The 13987-nt window shown below is 41.8% G+C and overlaps 1 protein-coding gene and 1 pseudogene across 1 annotated transcript in view; one reads left to right on the top strand and one right to left on the bottom strand.

The window, feature by feature from the left end:
* Positions 1-13987, top strand: part of Ankrd6 (ankyrin repeat domain 6) — a 212882-nt gene that overhangs the window by 27026 nt on the left and 171869 nt on the right.
* Positions 10968-11755, bottom strand: LOC124989242 (endothelial differentiation-related factor 1-like; annotated as a pseudogene).

Below are 13987 nucleotides of genomic sequence, written 5' to 3'. Positions count from 1 at the left end.
TCACGCCTGCTTCGCTCGCACTCTTCTTCCTCGCTTCTACTCCTACTCTCAGCTTCTCCCCTACTCCCCCACCCATCAAGCTTATATACACTTCAACCAATCAGGGGAGAGCACACGAGGTAAACGCGCGGACAGCTGCAGGCATAGAATAGGTACACGAGGGGGGCATGCTCTAATCACATCGTTAACTAGCCAATCATTGGAATTCGCTGGTTGTTTACTGTATAGCTGGCCGCTTTTGGCTCAGCGCCAGGCGCCATCTTGACCGTACCCAAGGCTGGGGGTCCCGGAAACCCCGACAAGAAAGAAAGGAGGGAGGTGGGAGGGAGGGAAGGAAGGAAAGATAAAAGGCAACTGGAAGCCTGTTTTTTTGGTTATCGCATCTCCCATATGAAGGTATTTAACGTACACACACACACACACACACACACAAACATGCACATACTTTCTAAGACAAATTATATGAGCCTTTTTTTTTTTTTTTTTTTGGCAGTCACAGCAGGTTTATTGTCAGCTATTGAGTACCCTGATGCCCTGCCCAAGGGACCAGTCAGTGGCAGTGAGGGGAGCAGCAGGGGTTGTGGCCACAAGCAAGGGGGCATGAGAAGGCCTGGTCTCCTGTGTCTGGACCTCCCAGGGGTGTTTTCTGTCTGGGTCTGTCCTAGGCAGGACAGGAGAGTCCCTGGAGAATCTGGGTTGCAGGGTCTTAGGGAGCAGCCAGGCCTCCCAGAGAAATAGGAGCCACCCAAGTCCCCCAGGGACTTCAGATTGACCATGATGAGCCAAAGACCCACCCAGCAGGAACCAGTCTGGCTTCCAGTGGGGATGGCTGAGCAAGGGCCCAGAGCACGCCACAGTCTCCAAGTGACTCCAGGAAGTGTTCCGGGCAGGCTGGAGCTGTGGGCCTCCCAGAAGTCCTGGAGCTCTTGGAGCAGCTGGGCCAGTGGGTCTGCAGTGGTTTCACCAGGGCCCACGGGCACAGTGCCTGCCTCTGTGTCCCCACTCAGCTCTGGGTGGTTCTCCCGCAGCCTGGCCTACACACCCAGAGGTGCCAGTAGATGAGCTGGGCCTCCAGCTTGTGGTTGAGAGGGTCATTCCACTCCTGCAGGGTCACCTGTGACCGTGTTTTATTGCAGCCCGTCCTGTCTTGTCCTTCTGGTGGCAACTGCTCCACTTGTCCCCACGGAAGATGCTGGGGTGGTAGGTGCCCAGCAGGCGGGTGTTGTTGACGCTCACCTTCCGCAGCGCAGACAGCCACTGCTTCATCTCGTTCACACACCTGCACTGCAGATAGCAGTCTGAGGACTGCCAGCGTCGTCTGTGTAGGTGACCTGCAGGACGTGTGAGCTGCCAAAGCTCTTCTCCTCCACCTTTTCGGCTGCCCCTTGTTGGCAAGCTTGATGAAGCTGCTCTTCTTGGAGCTGGGCATCTTGGTGAAGCTGAGGGCTTTGATGGTGAGGGAGAAATGGAGCTTCTTGAAGAAGGACGTGAGGGGCCCTTGCCCTTGGTCCTGTGGAAGAGCGTCGCCTCCTTCATGGGCGGTGCCTGCAAACTCAGTGTACTTATAAGCGGCTTTATAACTCCCCCCAACCCCCATTGGGTGTTTTTGTGAGCATTTTCCATGCTATCAGATTTTTCAAGTACTTGTTTTTTTGGTGGGGGGAGCTTAGGGATGGAACCCTGGGCCTTGAGCATGGTAGGCGAGCAATCTACCACCGAGCTATTTGCCAACTTCAAAATATAATTTTAACAACTGCAAAAATCTTATATAGATCTACCACAATTATACTGGTTTCTTCTTATTGGACATTTAGGAAGCATGTGGAATGTCAGTTTTAAAAATAACACTGAAACTGTTGTGCATAAATGTTTTTTTAATATTCTGTCTAGTTCCTTAGGATGGATTACCAGAAATTACTGGATGAAGTATTGGACATTTTTTTAAGGTCCATTCCATGTTTTCCAGATAATTATATCTTAAATCAGTATTTCAGCAAATTGGAGATCTTATGATTTTTTTCAAAGAATATATAGAAATTGTTATTTATTTCAGATATTAGTCTTATTTTATGAAAAAAATTGAACTTATTTTTGGGCCTGGTTTGACAAATCTTTATAATTGAAGGGACTCATCCTAACTAGTCTCCTATCTTGTTAAGACAATCTTGTGCAAACAAAAATATGGTAGTGCAGATCTGTGGACTGAACATACAAACAATCTCTCTAATTTATCAGTTAGGTGTAAAACCACAGCCGTTCAATAATACTCTTACCTTTAATAAGGTTTGGTATAGCAGAATAAAATACTCCTTTATGAATTGTAACTGTTATTAGTTCCTAAAGTTAAAAAGCTACCATTGTTCTTTAAGAAGATAATTTCATCACTTGTGCTGATACTTTATCTAGTAGTCTAAATGCTTGCTTCCACTTGCAGGAACTTCACTTGATTTTAACCTGACCAGGTTTTCAATTTTAAAATAGCAGACAGTTGGAGCTTGCTTTATACTGATTAGTAATATTTTCCCTCTAAGATGCAGAAAACATTTCTTTAGTCCCTGGCAACCTGATCACCCTGCTCCTTCAGAAATTTCAAGGCTGCTAGTGTGTTATCTACAAGACTTACATCTGTCCTGCTTTTGTTTGGAAGCTAGAAGAGGAATGTCACATGATACACAGGAAACGATCCTGTGATCTTGTCCATTCATTTGTGACCTGCTATAGTTTGTGAAGAGTCTTTTGTATTTTAATTATACCTTTCCAAGAACTTACATTGCTTCCATCTGAACTACCTCGTAACTTCCTTACAGGAAAATAGTAAACATTTCTGTTTGGAAGTTTTATCCTAGATTGTGAGTTAAATTTTAGTATGTCTGTCTTCAGAGATCTCAGAGCAGTGATTAATGGGACAGTTCTTGGCTTTTAGAGGCAAGAAAGAAATCCTGAGAATCGGGTGGACTGAGCAGGCAGCAAAGGAATGTTGCCATATTAGAGGAGGTTTCAGTAAAGCTGGCTGTGTGTGTGTGTTGAAGAAGGGGAAATGGTGTAGAGGAGGAAATCGACAAGTTTTCAGATCAGTATAAACCCTAAAACAAAAAGACACAACCTGCTGAAGCATGAGGGGGCTTTCAGCTTCCCAGTTTGCCCTGAAAAGTCTGGCCCCCACAGATCCTCTTTCCTTAAGAATGTGCAATTCATGTAACTATAGATTATCTTGTGCTTCGTTTTGTTTTGCAGTACTGGGGATTGAAATGGAGGCACTCTATCCCTGAGCTATACCCCCAGCCCTTTTTATTTTGAGACAGGGTCTTGCTAAGTTGCCTAGGCTGGCCTCAAACTTGGGATCTTCCTGCGTCAGGCTGTTGAGTTGCAGCAACTTGAGTTATATGTGCACCACCATGTCCAGCTCTTATGCTTTGCTTTGAATTATTTTTTAAATGTGCATCATTGCAAAATGGCTAAGAGCTAGATCTGTAGCTAGGTCAATTTAGGACAGATCCTAGCTCCATGACATACGGTGTGAACTCAGGCAAACTCTGTAACTTCTGGTGCCCCAGTTTCTTCATTTTAAATGGGGTAATAATGGTACCTATCCTGTTAGGTTGTTATGGGTAACAATCAGCAAAATTAAGACGTATTTATTGCAGAAAAGCAGATAGTATAGAAATAAGCAAAAAAGAAGATAAACACCTCCAATCCTTCCATCCACAGGTAACCCCGCATTGGCACACATCCTTCTGTATATTTTTTGTATATGAAACTGAGATCATAATCTTCATGTAACTTCTCCCCTTAATAGTATATCATGAGCACTTTCTCATGCTACTCAATTTTTAGCATCATATGTAAAATAACTACACTGAGTGCCTATATTTTAGCTTGTTAAGCTTATTTCCGTATTTTTTTTTTTTTTTTTTTTGGTGGTGTTGGGATTGAACCCAGGGCCTTGTGGATGTGAGGCAAGCACTTTACCAACTGAGCTATATCCCCAGCCCTATTTCCGTATTGTTAAAGGTTCATTTCAGGTGGTTTCAGTTCTTCTTCGGTCATTCTTTTTTTTTTTTTTTGCAGTACTGGGGATCGAACTCAGGATCTTGTGCTTTCGAGGCAAGCACTCTATCAGCTGAGCTATCTCCCCAGCCAGTCATTCTTACATATGATGTTTCGAGACACATTTTTGTGCATTAATTTTACACTTGTGGTTTCTTTCCTTGAAGAAAAATAGAACTGCAGAGTCAACATGTATTTATTTGTTTATATTTTTAAGTTTTTTGACATATTGCAAAATTGCTCTTCACAGATTTTTGCCAGAGATATATGGGAGTTTGTTGTCTTGCCTTTTCTTCAGTATTGATAATTCTTTTTTTTTTTTTTTTTAACAATAGTCTTCACTATTGCCTGAGTGTAAAAATGGCTAGACATTTGTGTGTGTGGGTGTGTTTAATATTTTTTAGTTGTTGATGGATCTTTATTTTATATATTTATATGTGGTGCTGAGAATCAAACCCAGTGCCTCACACATGCCAGGCAAGCACTGCACTACTGAGCCACAACCCCAGCCCATCGTGTATGTTTTTTAGCGCTTATATTTCTTTTTCTTCTCTGTGCATGAAATGCCTGTGAATTTCACATGTACATATTTCTTTTGATGTGTTCACCTTCTTGTAAATTATCTGTTTTTAAGAGATCTTTATATAGAAAAAGCTACTGATTGACTTCATTAAGATTTTTTTCAAAGAAAGTTTCAACAGCTTTGTTAAGGTTGGTCAATTAAGCTTCGTGCATGAGGTTTTAAGAGAAAAAATACAAATAAGTTGAAATTTATTTATTTTTGCGGTACTGGGGATTGAACTCAGGGCCTTGTGCTTGCAAGGCAAGCACTCTACCAACTGAGCTATCTCCCCAGCCCTGAAATTTATATTATTATAAATTATATTATTTATAAGCAAAGAGAGACATTTTTTTCTGAGCCTGCCAAATACTTGTTTGTGAGTCAATATAGTTTTTGAAGTTAGTTTTGTTGGTGGAATATACTTACCTTCCTGTGTATTATGAATCCCATTTGGTGATATCTATTACATATATATATATGTTATATAAACATATTCACACATATATGTATATATACACACATTTATTTATATAAATAAATAAATAAATTGTTGCTGTTGTGCTAGGGATTAAACCCAGGGCCTTGCACATACTAGACAAGCACTTTATCACTGAGTTACATCCCTAGCACCCAATGATACCTCGATAGATCTCTTAACTATTTACTGAATATGGTCTTAGTATTTTGAGCCTGTCAGCCCCAGTGTTTCTATGCTGTATTTATCAATGACTCCTGTGTAGATAGGTCAAAAGTCAAGATAGAAGGCCCACAGATTTTTGAGGTTTTAGAGCTGAGTTCATAATTCTTAGTGTCATAGTGCTTTCAATGTCTTGAAAGATGGAATTCTTAGATAGGAGCAGCTGCAAAAGAGTTCTGCTTCACTGATTCTCTTTGAAGAGGATCGCAAGAGCTCACCCTGGATAGGGTGATCATTGGTGCTCAACCTGCTGTGTGTACAGCTCCCGGGAGTGTCTTACACGGGGGGACCCATTCACCTGTGCAGCACTTGGAGGCTTGAGCATGAAGCATGCATGAAATATGGAACGGAAGTGAATTCCCTTAGAATGCAGGTGTGTGAAACTTTAGTACTACCTTCAAACACATTTTAGAATTTAAAACAGCTGTAAGAATTCCTGATCCATGGGGGGAACTCCTGAGGCAGTGTGACTCCTTCTACCTTCTTCACTTCCCAGGCTTCTGCCGCTGAACATTCCCTCCAGATGTCCAAGCAGACATTACTGGCAAGCAGAAAAGCCTTCCCAAAACCTATTATGTGACCCACACTGACCATGCACAGCTTTGGGTCTTATGGATGATTTTTATTTTGTAGTTTGGCTTCTTACCCCAAGGAGATTTCTGAAGTGCTAATCAGGGAGCCTAAAAATTCCTGTTTTACCTAATAGGTGATAACAAGAATGCTTATCTTACCTCTCTGGATTTTTTTTTTCACTCTAAGTTTAATTAAGTACTCTGCATCATCTAGAATCTTTCATTTGAAGGTAAGAACAGACTGTAGGGAAATGTGTAAAATCTGTATAAGTTAACAGGGCAAAAATCAAATTCCTACCAATATAATTTACAAATATTTAGGTCTTATTAAGCATGGTTAAGATGTCCGCCCCCCAAGAGTTTGGGATTGAATCTTGTGTGTGCTAGGCAAGTACTCTACCTCTGAGCTACACCCCCAACCCCGGAAGTTCACTTAGAATTAAATATTTTTAATTTTTCTGAGTGTCTACAACTTTTCCTCACAAACCTATAGTATTTCTCTGGCTGTTTACTTTTTATAAATTTAGATGCTTTCCCATATCAATTTGCAAAAATTATCTTCCAAACTTGTTTCTTTTTCTTCTGTTTTTTTTTTTTTTTTTTTTTTTTTTTTGGTGCCAGAGATTGAACCCAGAGGCACTTAGCCACCGAGCTACTACATCCCCAGCCCTTTTTTATTTTTAATTTTGAGACAGACAGTCTCATTCAGTTGCTTAGAGCTTCACTAAATTACTGGGGCTGGCTTTGAACTTGTGATCCTCCTGCCTCAGCCTCCTGAGCCACTGGGATTACCAGTGTGTGCCACTGCGTCCAGCTAACTTGTTTCTTTTTGGGGGAGGGGAGAGTGGTATTGGGGATTGAACTCAGGGGCACTCAACCTCTGAGCCACATCCCCAGCCCTATTTTGTATTTTATTTAGAGACAGGGTCTCACTATGTTGCTTAGTGCCTCGTTTTTGCTGAGGCTGGCTTTGAACTTGAGATTCTCCTGCCTCAGCCTCCTGAGCTGCAGGGATTACAGCCATGCGCTACTGCGTCCAGCTACTTGTTTCTTCTTGATTGACCCTTCCCCAAATCCATCTCCTCACTCCTCCACCCCTCCCCCATTTTTAAGCCAGTTTTCACTTCAAGAATAACTGTCAGTGTCTGGGACTTGCCTTTCCTAATGAGGCACTAGAGCTGCCTCTTGGGTTTTAGATTTTCTCAAGAAGTGTTAACTGCCTTTGCACTTTCCTTCATCTGGCCCCAGAGGGAGAAGAGGAAACACAGGAAAACCAGTTTATAATATGCTGTATTGGAGTAAAATCCTTAGGGTACAAATATTACTAGCTGTTATTACCTCATATAATCAGCTCGTCCTGGTTTTTGTGTGTGTGTGTGTGTGTGTGTGTGTGTGTGTGTGTCGGGGATTTGAACCCAGGGCCTTGTGCTTGCGAGGCAAGCACTCTACCAACTGAGCTACATCCCCAGCCCTCGTCCTGGTCTTGAGCAGGCTTTTGTAGGTTGTAGATGTCAGATGTTTCATCCTGTGTAGAAACTCCAGCTGGATGCTTTTTATATCACTATTTGTTGCCATTTTAATTCACAACGTTGGCACAGATCTTGGCGCATTGCTTTTTCTGAAGCTTTCCCTGTCTCTAGGACCAAGTTTCTTCAGTCTTTAAGTCCAACAAGCAGCCCCTTTTTGGGTTGATGGGTCAGGAGCACTGTTAGGAGAGGGTCACTATGCTGCCTGCCCCTCCAAAAATTCCTCCTGAGTTATGATCCAAGTCCTTAGTGGCTTCCAGCCTCTTCCTGAGGCTCCAGATTAATTTCCTAGTCTCATCAATTCTGCCTCTGGACCCAGAGTTTTGCCCTGTTGATCTGAGTTGTCTGCTGTTGTTTGAGTAGGCAGGACTTCCTACCACACATCCCTGTGCGGAGAAATTGACCTACCTTGGAAGCTGAGAAGGATCTCCTCCTGTATCCTCTCCAAGTCCCCCTCTGGCCGGGTTCCTCTGCATTCCATAGCTCCTTGTCACTCCTCTGGGCTTAGTTTTACACTCGTGAGACCCCATCTCTTGCCTGAGGGTAGGAACCACCTCTGCTGTGCTCCACTGCCTGGCCGGCAGCCTGCTCTGGGACTTTCACTGTCCTCTGGTTCTTCTCATTAACATTCCCATCTCTCTTATTGTAAAACAACAACTACCCCAAACTCTCTCTTTATCCCCAATTCTTCTCCTGTTGGCAACAATATCTCTCTCCTTCTCTCTATAAATTTTTTTTAAATGAAAGAGAGTATCTTTATTGATTTTCTGACAAACTCGATGGAGAAAAATGCAAATAATACAGAAATTCAAAGAAGGTGAGAATCATCTAAAATGTCATTACTCAGGATGAATGGCCCTTCGCTAAACTTACTGCCTCGTTTTATGTACATGACACAGTTTTATATCACTGAAGTCACACATTCATGCTCTTCTGTAACCTGCTTTAAATTTTATATGTCCTCGGGTGCTGGGAATTGACTCCAGGGCCTCTTGCTCACCACTCTACTAGTGAGCTATACAGCCCTTAAAACTGTTTGAAGAAATATTCAAGTTGACTGTGATTGAGATGGTGCAAACCTGTAATCCCAGCTGCTTGGGAGACTGAGGCAGGAGGATTGCAAGTTCAAGGCCAGCCCGGGCACTGTAGACTCTTATCTCAAAATAAAATTAACAAAAAAAAGGGAAAGAACTTGGAATGTTACTCAAAGGCAGAGTGCATGCCTAGCATGCAAGAGGTGAGACCCTGGGTTGAATCCCCAGTATGGCCAAGAAAAAAAAATCAGCAACATTTGGGACATCTTTTTAGGTTGATTCATATTAACCCTCATCATGACTGTGAATGGCTATATATTGTTCCACAGAATCACTATCTGTTGGGGGCTGTGCCAGCCAGAATGGCACCTGATCACATTGGCAGTGGGGAGGTTAATTGACATAAGCGCACTCAGGTGATTTATCACTGGCCGTATTCAGTTAAATCCACGCGCACAACGCATGCACGGTGTTCCCGAGCGCGCCTGCTTGGGCCTTCTCGTTTTAACCCTTGCCGTGATAGGGCAGCTGGCTCCTCGCCTGATCGCAACTGGCCTGGCCCCGCTCTCCGCCTCCTGGAGGGAATATAAGCCGGGGGGTGGGCGGTGGCGGGACAGTAAGGAGCAGCAGCAAGCAGAGCAGCAGCTAGCAGAAAGAAGCGGAGTAGAAGCCATTAGCAGAAAGGAAGAAGAAGAAGCGGCAAGCAGATAGAAGTAGCTCGCAGAGAGAAGTAGAGGCAGCAGCGGAAGGCAGATCGCAGAGCGGAGAACTGGGAACACATCTTTAGGTTTCATATCATAGATAGGCAGATCGCAGTACGTGGGACGCATCACTAAGAAGCATCTTAGGTAGACGCACCCTTAGTTCACAGGATGCAGGATGCACCTTTAAGAAGAAGCAGCAGAACTAAGAAGAAATAGATTTCTGATAAGCGTAGAAGCCTCTTTCTCTAAAACTTTCTCTCTAAGCAAAGTTTCTCTTCCTGATAAGCAAAGTTTCTCTTCCTCTAAGCAAAGTTTCTCTTCCTCTAAGCAAAGTCTCTCTTCCTGATAAGCAAAGTTTCTCTTCCTCTAAGCAAAGCCTATCTTTCTCTCAGGGTCTCTCTGCCTCTATGAATTAGTGAATATAGGAAAAATAGTTTATTTCCAGGCCCCTCCGATAAATACCTGCGCAATTGTTGCCGCGGGTGGCGACAACTATCTTCACAGGTGTTGTCAAATCTTCCAGATATTTACCTGTTTCATGGTTTTAAAAGATACATATACTTTTGTATTTCCTTAAAGAAGATGGTTGATTTCATTTTGTAAGTTCATGTCCATTTGTATGTGTGTGTGTTTTCCTTCAGTCTGACTGCTGTTATCGAACTCTTTTGGGGACCTAAGCCTCAAATAATTCCAGTCCTGTAATGGAGCTTACAATGTAGTTTGGACATGGAACTGCCGTATCAGATCCTTTGTCCATTTTACTCTTCAAGTGTTTTGTCCTTATTCATTTGTAAGAACTTTTTCAAGATCATGCATTTTGCAAATGTTTATTTTCCTTTTATATGTTTTATATATTTGCATTTATGTTGAAAAAGCTTCTCTAAAGATTGTAGAAATATTAATCCGTATTTTCTTCTGCTATTTTCATGGTTTTACTTCTAGATTTACCTTTAATTCTTATCATTTAGTGTAATATTCATGTAATAGCTATATTTCATCTTTATTTTTATAATCTATAATAGGTAATAACTTCTTTTTTCCTCATTTCCAGAGTTTTTCTATCTATTCTGTGCTCAATTTGTGGATAATCTTTAAAATATTTCAAGGAACTGGAGTTGTAGTTCAATGGTAGAGTGCTTCCCTAGCATGTGTGAGGCACTGGGTTTGATCCTCAGCACTGTATGAAAATAAATAAATAAAAGTATTGTGTCCATCTACAACAAAAAAGAAAAAGAAAAAAGAAAGAACACAAAATGATTTTAAAAACTTGCAAGTTGAAAAAATCTTGTTTGGGATTATATTGAATATTTGGTTTATTGGAGGGAGAATCAATGTACTTTTTAATACTGAATCATTCACTCTTTCAAAGAAATTTATGAAGTTCCTGCTGCATGCCAAGCATTTTCTGGTTATTGCAGAAACAATAATGAACAAAGTCCACATGAATCCCTGCCAATGAGGAAGTTCACATACCAGAGCGTCTGAAATAATAGATACTGGCCATGTATCATTAACTGAGCATTTAAATATTGCTAGTGCCACATGTTGAAATGATCATATTTAAGATCTATTGGGTAAAGTAGCATATATAATTAAATTAATTTCACCTATCGCTTTTTCATGTTCAATGTGGCTACTAGAATTTTTTTTTTTCTTTTTTCTTTTCTTTTTTATTTTGCGGTGCTGGGGAAGGTTTTGCTTTTTTGACAGCAGGTATGGGTCGAGGGCCCGCAGGCCTGACCCCATTTTCCGCCCACGTCGGAGCTGGTGGTCAAGGGAACCAGCCAGAAGAGCAGCCTGAATGCACTGTTTGGAGGCTTTGTGCTCATTTTGCCCGCGGGCCTTTCTCGATGGGCTTCCTGATGTCCTTCCCCCAGAGCTTGAGGCCCATGACTTTCTCAATTTTCTCCAGAACTTGGTTATTTGGAATGGCCCGTCCACTCTCATAATCTGCAATGACTTGCGGCTTTTCATTGATTTCTGTGTCAGCCCCTTGCTCTGCTGGCCCCGCTGGATCACTTTGCCCACCTCCAGGGTCACCCTATCATGGTGCAGCTCCTCTGTCTCCCGGTCCAGCTTGACTGTGTTCTTGGTGATTGAATGCTGCTTGTTCTGGCCAGCAGCCCATTTCTTGGACGTGTCCACATCTTCTCCTCGTCTCTGAGCCACTAAGATGGCCTGCTTGGACTTGGCCTGCGCAGCTGTGGGGCCCTTCTTGTGCAGCACCATCGCGGTGTCCCAGTCGCTCTCAGTCACAGCTCGGCTGCGGGGTCGGCGGTCAGTCGGGCGGCTCCAGCAGCTGCTCGAGACCCGGCGCGGCAAATGTGAATGAATGTTCTGTATTACAGGAGAGGCTGACCATGAACAACATGAGTAGGTAACATAAAATATCAGACAGCCAAATGTACTGAAGAAGAAAAAGGAAATGTAGGCTAGAAGTTCAGGGTCAAGGTGTAATCAGTGTTGGATACTTCTGAGAGATCTGGGGCAGATTTTTGTACCTTTCTGCAGACTTCTGGTGGTTTGCTGGCCATCTTTGGCATTCTCCAACTTGCAGATGTGTAAGCTCCAGTCTCTGTTTTTATCATCATACAGTATTCTCCCTGTGGTCATGTCCCTGTACCAAAGTTTCCTCATTTTAATATACCAGTCACATTGGACTAGGGCCCAATGACCTCATCTTAGTTTGATTATCTACAAAGATCTTATTTCCATAATGTCACATTGTGAGGTACTGGGGTTAGGACTTTAATATATCTTTATTTATTTATTTATTTGAGTGGGGACCACAATTCAATGCATAATTGTTTCAGATAGTTTATTTGACTTATTTGGATCTTTGGGGTATATAATATATAAATTGCAAATAGTAGATTATTTCCTATTCTGTTAAATCTATGATTTGAATTTTGCTCTCTTGTCTAATTTCCTTTAACTTTGACCTCGTTGGAAAATCTGACTACCCTATAGTTGCTGTTTTGTGACTCCCAGGTCTTTCCCATCCACTGAAACCACTAACCACTGGCCTGGTTTGTGCTAATGCTATAGAGGTTCTTGTTGACAGAGCTTCTAACCTAATCTGAATAAGCACCTTACCTTATGCATAGGGAGAACTCAATTAAAAAGTTGAGAGAAAAAGCCATGAATATTAGGTAAATGAGCTTTTAAAGAAATCTTATAAATGTCAATTAAATGATCAGAGAAGAGTTGGTTCTTAGAATATTTGTCTCTTGACTTACCTTCAATGGCCTCCTTGAGCTTTTTTTTTTTTTTTTTTTTTTTTTGCGGTGCTGGAGATTGAACCCAGGGCCTTCTGCTTGCAAGGCGAGCACTCTACCAACTGAGCTATCTCCCCAGCCCAAGCATTTTTATATTTAAAAAAAATTGTTTTTTGGGCTGGGGATATAGCTCAGTTGGTTGAGTGCTTGCCTTGTAAGCACAAGGCCCTGGGTTCAAATCCTCAGTACTGGAAAAAAAAATTGTTTTAGAGCTGGGCCTGATGATGCACACCTGTAATACCAGCTACTTTGGAGGCTGAGGCAGGAGGATTATAGGTTTGAGGCCAGCCTCAGTAACTTAATGAGACCCTGTCTCAAAATAAAAAAAATAAGAGGTTTGGGGGTGTGTTTCAGTAGTAGAGTACTTACCTAGCATGCATGAGACCCTAGACTCAATCTCCAATACTGCAAAATAAAATAAAATTTTAAAAGGGGCTTGTAGAGTGGGATGCTGCTCAGTGGTAGAGTGCATGCCTAGCATATGTGAGGCTCTGAGTTTGATCTCCAGTACTACAAAAACTAACAAAATTCTTTTTATTATAAAAACATAAAAACAGACAAAAAATAGTACAATGAGCTTTCATTGATCTAAAACCCAATTTCAACAATTATCAACTAATGGTAAATCTCTACTGCTAAACATTCTTTTTATGTTTTGTATGTGAGGTATGCCCCCAAAACTCATGTGTGAGACAATGCGAGAGGATTCAGAGGGGAAATGATTAAGTTGTGAGAGCCTTAAACTAACCAGTGAATTAATCCCCAATGGGATTAACTGAGTGGTTGGTAACTGGAGGTAGGTGGGGTATGACTGGAGGAGGTGGGGCATTTTGGGGTGTGATTTTGGGATATATATTTGTATCTGGTGAATAGAGTTTCTCTCTCTCTTTTCTGATCATCATGTGAGTTTGTTTCTTTCTGCCACACTCTTCCACTATGATGTTTGGCTTCACCTTGAGCACCAAAGAATGGAGCCTGCTGTCTGTGGACTGAGACCTCTGAAATGGTGAGCCCTCAAATAAACTCTTCCTGCTCTACAATTGTGCTAGTTGGGTCTACCATAACACCTTCACATTATAAAGGCTATATGTGACAGACCCAAAGCCAACATCATACTGAACAGAGAAAAACTGAAAGTATTTCCTTTAAAATCAGGAACGAGACAAAGAGATCCACTGTCACCACTCTGTTTAAATAGTTCTCAAAACTCTAGCCAGAGCAATCAGGCAAGAGAAGGAAATCAAAGGATACAAATAGGAAAAGAAGTCAAATTGTCTGTTTGCCAACGGTATGATCCTATGTCTAGAAGACCCAAAAAAACTCCACCAGAAAACTTCTAGAGGTGATAAATGAACCCAACAAAGTAGATCAACATTTGTAAATCAGTAAATTTCCTGTACTATGACAGTGATTCTGCTAAGAAAGAAATCAGGAAAACCATCCAATTTATAATAACCTCAAAAAAATTGGGGAATTAATCTACTTAAGGAGGGGAAAATTATAGAACATTGAAGAAAGAAATTGAAGAGAACCTTAGAAGATGGAAAGACTTCCCATGTTCTTGGAT

Source organism: Sciurus carolinensis, chromosome 7, assembly GCF_902686445.1.
Source record: "Sciurus carolinensis chromosome 7, mSciCar1.2, whole genome shotgun sequence".
NCBI lineage: Eukaryota > Metazoa > Chordata > Mammalia > Rodentia > Sciuridae > Sciurus > Sciurus carolinensis.
The sequence above is the reverse complement of the archived record's forward strand: the minus strand, read 5'-3'. Positions and strand labels throughout refer to the sequence as shown.